Genomic DNA, 12,373 nt, shown 5'->3' on the forward strand with positions numbered 1-12,373 from the left:
AGTTTAATAAAAGAATTGTTGGTCCTTTTTCTGCACAGGTACAGACCTGGGTGGAATTTTCAGTCAGCAGAGGAGTAAGCAGGAAACAGCCCTTAGGGCTACTTTGGATGAAAAGCCACCTGACACTCGAGTAAATAAGGAGTCATCAACCCGATTAGCCCCATAAGGAACCGAATAGGAAACTAATTACAGGCAAACACTGTGCCCCATTTAGATAAGGACAGTTTGGATAATCACCTTTCCAAAGTATGAGGAACATAATCTCAAGCTATAACTAAACAGATTTGGGTAAATAGATTTGAGGGGATTTTGTTCATTTGCAATATAATCATTAGCAATTTAAAATCTTCATGACTATTGCTATATAGCTATGAGAGTTTACTAATCTTTAGTTGTCAGATGGCTGCATTATCATCGTCCCTGGGATGAAAAGGAAATTCTCAAGTTGCAATTAATAACAGGAGGACAAAACTGAACCAATCTGTGTCCATGATAAATATGTAGGTACATGTATTATTTCTAAAAATATGATCTTTTTCAATTTAATGTTGCTATTTCTTTCAATGGTTTATATTAATTTACAGTGTCAGATTTGCTCTAATTAGAGAGGAGAAAATGTAGGTCTTTAGATGTTCTCAATTATTTATATTCTCCTTCATTTTGGGAATCTTTCTGTATACATCTATATTTATTTATAATACAGGATCTGTATTAATGACAACTGAAGAAAGAGCCAGGCAGGCAAAGAAAGAACATCCTACTGGTGACTAGCCAGGTTTTAGGGAGAGGGGATGCTTCTAACTCATTGGCCCAAAGGGAATTTTAGTTAAATTAGTGTGCCCAGCTAGGTCGTATACAGCTAAGCTAGAGAATGATATAGGGAGATTTATTTGCTCCAGACAGAAATAAAAGTATCAGGTAAATATACAAATTGATAATGTTAATTTTTTTTTCTCCAAAAGGCAGTTCAATAAATACCTAGCCAACTCAACAAATATCTCATTTCATTCTTCTTTCGCTCACACAAAGAAGGTCAACTGGCCTGTTTTGTGAGAGATCAGCTTCCGATTTCAACTGAAGTTATTGGGCTTCCGTAGCCAGCGGAGGGAAGTAAAATTTCACCCCTGAGATTCATAAAGCCTAAGTAGGAATCCCTTGAGCTCTCTACAAAATGCAAATAAAGCTGAGGCCCAAAAGGTAAATGAGTCTACAGCGACAGGCCTTGTCCCAGTGCTCTTTCTAGCATGCCAATCAAGCAAAGCGCCACGTAGGGCAGGAAGGATCATTTGTGGGCGAGTCGGCCTCGTTTGATACCTATACTGTTAGGGACAGTCATCTGTAGACTCCAGCGGGCTCCCAGCCTCAATTATAAGTGTTGTTGGCTCCCCAAAGTGTTGTCCAGGCCCAGGTTTCTACTATGAAATGTAAGATATGGAATGCAAAGGAAGGAAACTTGAAAAGTAGTATTCATTTCTATAAAACAAAGCTGTATGAAAAGACCCCTGAGGGCCCACCCATCACCTCAGCAGCTTCCCCGCGCCCTGAAATGCCCCCCTTGAGGGACACTACCTTTGAGAAACGGGGAGAATGAGTGTGGCTGCAGAGTGCCAGTGGAAGAGGGAAGGAACAGGACACAGAGACTGTGGGGTCATTTTCCCAGCCACATTGCGTCCTTATCTGTACTCTGACTTTCATCCGTGTTTTAGGCTTTTGGCTAAGCGGGCACAAAAGGGTTTCATTTTAGAAGAATTAGCCCGCTGTTATTATAGATGATGGAGGAAGGACGGAGAGTCCTTTAGAATGGACTCCAGGTGCTGTACCAAAACCCTGAAATCACTGATGAGTAAGCCAGGCGGTGTTGTCTCTTCACAGCTTCTATGCAGAAGTGGAGGGGGATCATTAAACAGAAAAAGTGCAGACCTGAATGTTTGTGTGTGTGTGTTTTGGGGGGTGATCAGGACTGGGATGCAAAAACGGAGCCCCAGTTGGACTTGGGAGGTGGTGCTCCCTCACACACGATGGACGCACCTAATAAACAACTGATCAGGTGGGAGTGGGGGGGGAGGGACACGTGGCCAATCAGGTCTCATCTTTTGCAAAGCATGTCCAAGTGGGTCATGTGTGAGCAGAGACAGATTGTGGCTGAAACTGATGGCCCCCTTGACAGATGCCTCCCTCTCAGCCTCTTATACCTGGTGCAAGGCTGCCTCATCTTTGGACCCAGAAAACCAGCCATGCCTAATTTTTGTCTAGAGGGGCCTTAGCCTAACTTTTTAAAAACAACTTCCTTGGCATTCTTTTCCCAGCCGTGCATTCTCATTCTTTAAGATACAGTTTCTCAAAGTATGTTTTGCAAAATATCAGCACGGGACTCAATCACCTCTGTGGCGCTGGTCAAAATTCCGTTGAAGAATTATTGCTCAAGAGTAGTAGTTGTCAACTCTGGCTACACATGAGAATCTTGGGGGGAAAATTTTTTTTTTAATACCAACGCTATGTGGGTCCCACACCAAGATTCTGACGCCATTGGTCTGGGTTAGTTCCAGGCATCTGTGTGTGTTAAATGCTTCCCAGAGTGACTCGAGTGAGGACTCAGGGTTGACAAGCCCTGAGCTAGTGTGGGCCTCCACCCATGAACAGGTGTATGTCCGGAGAGGGTGGATGGGATGAGACCACCCGAGGCCTGCCGGTAGTCAGGAAGAAGGTCTCCAATGCACACTCCAATGGGTATCTAGTGAACAGCATATGGGATGGTTCCTGAGCCCGGATCCCCACCCCCCATCCCAGCTGTGCTTTCAGAGGGCCATGCTCTCTCTCTCCTTCCTTCCCAGGAGAGGAGGCCTTCCCAATTTCACTCCTCTAGCAAATGGATTCTTAAAATTCAGTGTGCCTTGAATCCCATCACCTGCTGGAAGTTTGCTAACATGCAGGTTCCCAGACCTTATTCCAGAGGCTCTCACTCAGTAGCTCTGGGATGAGGCTGAAATATATATTTTAACAATTATTATATTTAGCAATCATTATATGAGATTTTGATGAAGGTGGTTGAAGGACCATACTTTAAAAAAATTTTTTTTTGGACAAAGTCTCATTCTGTTACCCAGGCTAGCTCACAGCAACCTCAAACTCCTTGGCTCAAACAATCTTTCTGATCCTTCTGCCTCAGCCTCCTGAGTAGCTGGGTCCACAGGCATGTACCACCATGCCCGGCTGATTTTTTTTCTATATATTTTTAGTTAGCCAATTAATTTCTTTCTATTTTTTGGTAGAGATGGGGGTCTTGCTCTTGCTCACGCTGGTTTCGAACTCCTGACCTTGAGCGATCCACCTGCCTCGGCCTCCCAGAATGCTAGGATTACAGGCGTGAGCCGCCACGCCCGGCCCAGAAGGACCATACTTTGAGGAGGCACTGCCTAGGTCTTTACCAAAGGTAAACTCTGCTACCCTTGGGAATGTTCTCTGTCTTAAATTCTGCATCTGCCACCTAGTGTCTGACCTTGGTTGTCGCATTAACCTCTTTGTGCCTCAATTTCCAGATGTGTAAAATATGTGGAGGAAATAAAAGTACTTTCTTTATAGAGGTTGTGAGGATTAAAAGAAGTCAAGATAGATAGAGGTTATTTTTAGGCCTGAAGTAACCAGGTGACAGGTCTGGGTAGCTTTGGGAATAGGTCTTTCTTTTTAGTTGATGCTGGTCCTCCTAATAAAGGAGTAGTACAACTGTATACATGTCCTCACTCAATCTTCCTACCACACTTCCCCACTCACTTAGGCCCACCCCAAACATCGTTAGAAGAGACTTTGCTTCCCTCCATGTGATCTGTTGTAAAGAAAGACTAAAAAAATACCCAAATTTTACTTTACAAAGAATTTCCTAGAGTGGACATTAATATTCAATATATGAAGGTTGAACAACAAAAATATGTCATCAAATCTCATTAGACTCTCTTAGTTATTTCCAGTCAGCTGGGGAAAAAAAAAAAGCCATATTTTTAAAGCTAGATCTGTGATGACACCCAGTGGCCAAAATGTTAACCACAGAAATTTTTAAAATATATTGTTTTCCTCAGCATACAAATAATATTGCACCTACTTCATCTTTAAATTAAGCAATTCAATAACAAAGCATGAAATGGTCCTTCATTGGGAATGTCATCGGTGAAATGTGAACAAACCAAAATTCTTTAGAACTGTATTTAGTAGAACTTTCCCAGCGAGTTCAGGCGGACAAAAGCTCCAGGTTATCAAAGGTGCCATATTCCTAAAAAAACTTTTAGACTTGGAAAAGGCGACTTGTATCAGTGTGTAGTAAACAAAAGACCAGACCCAGGAGAACATAACAGAGACTATTAAGACTTCACAATAATGACACATGGCCCCTTAAATAATTAACATGCTTACCTTGGGAATTCAGGTAGCAGTAATTACTTTACCTAGTACCCACATCAAAATTGTATAGGGTTTTCTGTATATTCACTCACTCACTCATTCAAAAAAATATTTCCTGGTGTCTCGGGTTGAGAAGCAGACTGAGAGGGAGGTTAGTGCCCAGGAGGTTTGTCAAGGTGTGTTCTTGGGATCACAGCTGTAGAGGGAAAAGGCAGAAGGGAGGATTGGGGAGAGAGAGCAGACGACACAGTCCCAAAGAAGGCCTCAGTTGACCTCTCGGAGAGCCCTGAAGCTGGCACGGCCCCTCAGTGTTGTCTCTTACTGGGGTAAGAGGGCAGGGCTTTTCTCCTCTGCATCCATCCAGTCCCTGGATGTGGGCTACCCCCAGAGAGGGAATAACCCTGGGTGAGGGAGTCCCAAAGAGATCTGACAGCTGAGGCTTGTTTGCGACAGCATTCCCAGCATTTGGGGAAATGAGTCCTCCAGCCTCCAGAATGATCTGCGTGGCCCATGGCAATAGCCACCACACTGCAGCAATACGATGCCAACAAAACGGACAGGCTTATTGATCTTTTATAACTTAGAGATGCACGTTAAACCAGTGAACACTCACATAAATACCCAGGGCTGGAAGGAAGTGCAGGCTTTAAGAGAATGGGCAGGGGGAAGGGGGGAAGGAGGATGGCTAATGCCTGGCTCTCATAATCAGGGTGGAGGGCAGGGAGGATACGGAAGAGAACTATGACGCTGCGACTGGGGAGTGTTTACCTTATTCTGTGGGCAGTATGGAGTCATTGTGAGTTTTTACAAAGGGAACAGAAAGCACAAAGTAGACAAATAAAGTGGTAATAGAATAGATTGGATTGGGAGGACACTGATCATTTCAAAGTCAACATGGGGATTGACTAGCACTCTGGGAGGCCGAGGAGGGAGGATTCCTTCGAGGTCAGGAGTTCAAAACCAGCCTGAGCAAGAGCGAGACCCCCGTCTCTACTATAAATAGAAAGAAATTAATTGGCCTACTAATATATATAGAAAAAATTAGCCGGGCATGGTGGCGCATGCCTGTAGTCCCAGCTACTCGGAGGCTGAGGCAGGAGGATGGCTTGAGCCCAAAAGTCTGAGATTGCTGTGAGCTAAGCTGACGCAGGGCACTCGAGTCTGGGCAACAGAGTGAGACTCTTTCTCAAAAACAAAACAAAACAAAACAAAAAAACAAAAAAACACCACAGGGATCGAGCATTGCCTTTTAAACATCATCCCCAGTTTGGTCCTTGTTTATGGTCTCATGTCTCATCCTTACCTTTTAGATCCTTTCGGTCCTGTACACAACGACTTCTTCCATTCTCTGAACACAGTATGTTAACACCATTTCTTTGGTATTATCCTTTGACACTAATGAAATTTTGTGCCGTCTTTAAGGCCCAGCTCAAAGTTCACCTCCTTCTGAAAAGTTTTTCCTGCTCCAAGCCCTTTAAGCGTCTCTCTCTACCCTTATTTTCAGAATAAAGCAGAATTTCTTAGTGTAACTTAACAACCACCTGGTATGATCTGGTCTCTGTTTACTCATCTCTCCAGACTCATCTCATCCCATCGTATTTGTTTGCCAGCCTAGGTGGTGAACTTGTGCCTTATTTATCTTTTTAATTTCAGGAACTATCATAGTGTCCTTGACATGCTATATGCTTCATTGTTGAATTGAGAAAAAGTAAATCTTCACAAATAAAATGACCTTTGATAGCTCTTCTTTAAAGAATTATAGTTTAATAAAGAGTGTTTCCTTTTCAAGTACACTGATGTACTAAGAAATTTAAGACTTCTGCACTATAATTTTGTAGCCAATAATCCCAAGAGCCCTATATGCCCACATTTACCATAAATGTGGTATGTATTTCTTCTATGTAAAATATTTCTTCTAAGTAAAATATCTGTACATTTACAAGTGTAGAATTAAAAGGGATAATAAAGGTAGTCTATTATAAGCTCCTCAGTTTATAGTCAAATAAACTAGTTTGGGAGTGTTCAAAGACTTGAAAAATGTCACTTATCTAGTACGTGACAAAGCTGAAGCTAGAATCCAAGTGTATTTATTGCCAATAATAATAATCAACATTTAGAGACCCTATGTAAGCCAAGTACTCCTGCTACTTATTTAATCTTCACAATCTTAGGAGGTGATTCTATTATGATCTTCAATTAGAGGAAGGAAACTGAGGCATAGAAAGGTTGGCTGAACTTGTCCACATTGTTATGCAAAATGAATAACAATTACAATCAATACCCTCAAATAGAGCTCTCTTTTTCCAGCTTCTCACATTCCCAAACCCTGATGCCTCAACATATATGACACATAAAAAAACAGAACTCCTTCCATTAGGAAGCCAAGTCTGTTATAATTTGTATCCTTATTCCTCCATGTTTTCTTCCTTCTGGCTTAAGATTTTTCTCTTTGTCCTTGATTTGCTGCAGTTTGAATATGATATGACTCGTTATAGGATTTTGTTTTTAATCCTTTGATATTTGGTGTGAGCTTCCTGAATCTGTGGTTTGGTGTCTGTCACTAATTTGGGGAAGTTCTTGGCCATTATTACTTTAAATATTTCTTCTGTCCTGTTATCTGTTTTATACTTCTGATAGTTCTTTACACATGTTACAGCTTTCAATGTTGTCCCACAATCCTTGGATATTTTGTTCTGTTTTTTCATCCCCCCCCCCCCCGTTTTATAATGTGGGAATTTTTTAAATCGACCAATATTTGAGTTTACCCATTTGTCTCAAATCTACTGATGAGCCCATCGAAGACATTCTTCATTTCAGTTACTATATCTCTGATTCCTAGCATTTCCTTTTGATTTTTCTTATAGTTTCCATCTCTATTGACATTATCTACTTGGTGTTGCATGTTGTGTATTTTTTTTTTCAGTACATGCCTTTACATATTAATCATAGCTATTTTTTAAATTGCCTGATACCAACATCTGTGTCATATCTGGGTCTGGATTAAATGACTGTTTTCTCTTCAGACTCTGCTTTTGGTATGTCTTATAATTTGTTGTCATTGTTGAAAACTATTAGATAGCTATGCTAGAATGAGTAGTAGGTACCAAGACAAATAGGTCTTTGATGTGAAGATTTATATTAATCTTGCTGAGAGTTAGACTGTATTTAATCTCTTATAGCTATACATATAGATTTCAAATTCCTCCAATGTCCTTGTTTTTGGCTTTGGGACTTCCTTTTGTATTTTTCCTTAGAGAAAGTCTGTCTTGCAGCCTTTTTTTTTTTCTGAAATCCACTGTTCTTATACTAGAGACTTGTGGTGTATGGTGTGGGAGAGAGGGAGCATTCTAAAATCTTCTAAGTTTTGGTCTTTGGGCTTTTGTCTTGAGCCTATGACCTTCACAAGTGTCTCTATTCCTCCCCCAGGGGTATAACTTTCTTCCCACTGTTCTCTGCTGTTTTCCCTGGTCATAGCATCCCCAATCTACTTCCTTGGTGCCCTCTCTCCTGTTGACTATGGATTTTTTCACCCTTAGATGAAACAGGAAAGTGGGCTGGAGTTGAGCAGAGTTCCTTTCTCCTAGCTGGGATAAGTTTTCAGTATTGCCCTCTGGGGAGAAATCCTTCCTACTGGGGGAATAGGCCTTTGTTAGGGAGAAGAATCTGACAGAGTTTCACAATGACTGTTTTTCTCCCCCTCCAGCCAGGGCCATCGGATATTTTCCCGGAATCCTCATAACCTCCCTGTGAGAACCTGTTGGTATTCCTGGAGGGAAAGTGTTTCCATTTCCCCACCTTAATCCACCTCCCATGACACTAACCTCCAGGAGTTTCTCGCTGTCACTTTGGTCCACACTTAGGCTCCAGCAATTCATCAAAACTACTAGTTCCGTGTTTCTGTCAGTTTAGAGTATGTTGAAGTAAGCAAGCATCAGGTGCCTTATCTCTCTGCCTGTCCTGTGACCTCAGTTCTCCGGTAGGTCCAAGTCATTGATTTTCAGTTTGTCCAGTTTTTCTTGTTGTGAGGATATAACTGGAAACTTCTAACTTCTAAATTCCTTACATATTGTAGCCGAACATAAGATATTTTCTTAAGTTTCCCTGCTGCTGGGAACACAGGAAGTAGTTTTAATAGTGAGAACTGAATCGTCTCATTGTACCAGGGTTTGGGACATTGGAATTAAACAAAGACTCCAATATAATTTATACACACACAGAGTAATTAATTTGGGAGGTAGATTAGCAGAAGTTTTAGAGGAATGAATCAATTCATGCTGATGAAGGTGGGACTGGAGAAGAACAGGCTATGACTGGGGTGGAGTGACCCACAATACTCAGTAGGAACTATGGCTGAGTATATTAGGTTGTGTCCAGACTACCACTTTGTTCTGAAGTATGTTTCATTCTGTGGTCAGCGTGGAGTCACTAAAAGATTTTGAAAAGGTTAATAGCAAACACGTGAACAATTTATCTAGCAATAGTATAGGATAAACCAAAAGGACACTGGGGGGCCAGTAGTATCAAACTCAAGATTTTATGTCTGAATAAAGATAAAAAGGAGAAACTGAGAAAAGCTATGTCTTAATAATGGTAAGATCAAGAACTTGAGAGGTGAAGTCCAGATGTCCGGCTTATGGCATGAAGAGTTTGAAATACAACCAGATTTCACAACAGAATATTGGGGCTGGAGATCAGATTTGAGGGTCATCAGTATGAAAGTTACAGCTGAAACCCTGAGCACACATGGAATTCCTAGGAAAGAACAGGAAGTGGGGTTATAACCTTTAGGGATGTGTAAATTTAAGGGGATGGGAAAAAATAAAGTCAGCAGTGGGAAAACCAGAGGGTAGAACTAGTCTAGATGTAAAGAAAAGTAAGGTGAAGATGGTTCTGTCTCCAACTTAGGTCTGTCCTATAGACTGAACTATGCAAATCCAATAGTCCTAACAGAGGAAAACAGCTTCCTGAATAGTTGGCTTGAATAGCTTGCTTCTTGTCCGAATTTTACTTTAATTCTTATTATGTTGGAAATAGATGTAAATGTTCAACAGAAAATGTTTTTGTCAGGTAAACGTCCACATTTATGAGATAATGCCCCATTATGAGAATCCAATCAGGTAGAAGGATGATCTATGTAAGCTGTAAAATTGTGATGATAGACAAATGTATAACAGGCATATCTCATTGCATTGAACTTTACTTTTTTGCACTTTGCAGATATTGCATTTTTTACAAATTCAAGGTTTGTGGCAACCCTGTGTTGAGCAAGTCTATTGGCAACACTTTTCCAACAGTACATGCTCAGGCCATGTCTCTCTGGCACATCTTGGCAATTCTCACAATATTTGAAACTTTTTCATCAATATTGTATCTGTCGTGGTGATCTGTGATCAGTGATCTTCGATATTACTATGGTAATTGATTTGGGGCACCACAAACTGTGCCCATATAGGATACTTAATCGCTAAGTGTCGTGTGTGCTGACTGCTCCACTGACCAGCCATTCCCCATCTCTCTCCCTCTCCTCAGACCTCCCTATTCCCTAACGCACAACAATAGTAAGCCATCTAATAACCCTACAATGGCCACTAAGTGTTCAAGTGAAAGGATGAGTTGCATCTCACTCACTGTAAATCAAAAGCTTAGTGAGGAAGGCATATTGAAAGCTGACATAGGCTGAACACTAGGCCTCTTCCACCAGTTAGCCGAGTGGTGAATGCAAAAAAAAAAAAAAAAAAAAAAGTTTTGGAAGGAAATTAAAAGTGCTACTTCGGTGAACACATGAATGGATAAGGCAGCAAAACATTCTTCTTGCTGATGTGCAGAAAGGTTGAGCGGTCTGGATAGAGGATGAAAGCAGCTACAACATTCTCTTGAGCCAAAGCCCAAGCCACAGCAAGGTCCTAATTTTTTTCAATTCTATAAAAGCTGACAGATAGGGAAGCTGCAAAGGACAAGTTGGAAGCTAGCACAGGTTGGTTCATGAGGTTTACGGAAAGAAGTTATCTCCATAACACAAAAATACAAGGTTAAGCAGCAAACTGCTGTTGGAAAGCTGCAGCAGGTGATCCAGATCTAAGATAATTGATAAAAGTGGCTACACTACATAAAAGATTTTAAATTTAGACAAAACAGACTTCTAATGGAAGAAAATGCCATCTAGGACTTTCATAGCTAGAGAGGAGAATCAATGCCTGGCTTCAAAACTTTAAAGGACAGGCTGATTTTCTTGTTAGTAGCTAATGCATCTGGTGACTTTAAGTTGAAGTCATTGCTCATTTACCATTCCAAAAATCCTAGGGCCCTTAAGCATGTATTATGCTAAATCTACTCTGCCTGTACTCTATAAATGGATCAAAGCCTGTGTAACAGTACACCTATTGGCAGCATGGTTTACTGAATATTTGAAGCCCACTGCTGAGACCTACTGCTCATGAAAAAAGATTCTTATCAAAATATTACTAAAATATTACTGCTCACTGGCAATGCACCTGGGTTACCCATGAGCTCTGATGGAGATGTACAAGATGTATGTTGTTTTCATGCCTGCTAACACAGCATCCATTCTGCAGGCCACGAATCAAGGAGTAATTTCAACTTTCATGTCTTCTTATTTAAGAAATAACATTTCATAAAGCTATAGCTGGCATACATAGTGATTCCTCTGATGGATCTGGGTAAATTGAAAACCTTTTAAAGAGGATTCACCAATCTAGGTGCCATTAAGAACATCCGTGATTCATGGAAGGAGGTCAAAATATTAATGTCAACATTAACAGGAGCTTGGAAGTTGATTCCAACGTTTATGGAGGACTTTGAGGGGTTCAAGACTGCTGTGGACGAAGTAACTGCAGATGTGTTGGAAATAGCAAGAGAACTAGAATTAGAGGCAGATCCTGAAGATGTGACTGAATTGCTGCAATCTGATGACAGAACTTGAACTGATGAGAAGTTGCTTCTTATGGATGGGCAAAAAAAAGTGGTTTTCTGAGATGGAATCTACTCCTGGTGAAAATGCTGTGAACATTGTTGAAATGACAACAAAAGAGTTAGAATATTACATAAACTTACTTGATAAAGCAACAGCAGTATTTTTGAGGATGGATTCCAATTTTGAACGATGTTCTACTCTGGGTAAACAGCATCACAATTCTACAGAGAAATTGTTTTCGTCAAAGGAAGAGTCAATTGTCTTATTTTAAGAAATTGCCACAGCCACCCCAACCTTCAGCGACCACCACCCTGATCAGGCAGCAGCCATTAACATTAAGGCAAGATCTTTGACCACCACAAATATGTCTTGCTGGAGGCTCAGATGATTGTTAGCATTTTTTAACATTAAGTATTTTTAAATTAAGGCATGTACATTGCTTATTTAGACATACTACTACTGTATACTTGAAAGACTACAGTATAAATATAACTTTTATGTGCACTGGGAAACCAAAAAATTCGTATGACTCACTTATTGCGGTAGTATGGAACCAAACCGGGAGTATCTCCAAGGTATGCCTATACACAAAATTACCATTATTTCAGAGGTAACTCCAAGTAATTTACTCTGATTTCTCCAAATCAATATATAACCTTCATAATATATAAATTTATTTGGATATTTGTATTTGTATATACAGTTGACCCATGAATAATATGGGTTTGAACTGCACAGGTCCACTTACATATGCAGATTTTTTTCAACTAAATGCAGATCAAAAATACGGTATTCCCAGGCTGTGACCCTGTATATATGGAGGGCAGACTTTTTGTATATGCTGGTTCCACAGGGCCAACTGCAGGACTGAGTATGCACAGATTTTGGTACATGCTGGGGTCCTGGAACCAATTTCCCAAATATACTGAGGGACAACTGTATATGCTATATGTATACATATATAAACATGCTTTACACCTGGGATCCAGGGTTTGTTTTCCACTAAGACTGGATGGGTAGTGTTTAAAGGAAATAATTGGTAAATTTCTTCTA

This window comes from Microcebus murinus, chromosome 10 (genome assembly GCF_040939455.1).
Source record: "Microcebus murinus isolate Inina chromosome 10, M.murinus_Inina_mat1.0, whole genome shotgun sequence".
In the NCBI taxonomy this organism is placed as follows: Eukaryota; Metazoa; Chordata; class Mammalia; order Primates; family Cheirogaleidae; genus Microcebus; species Microcebus murinus.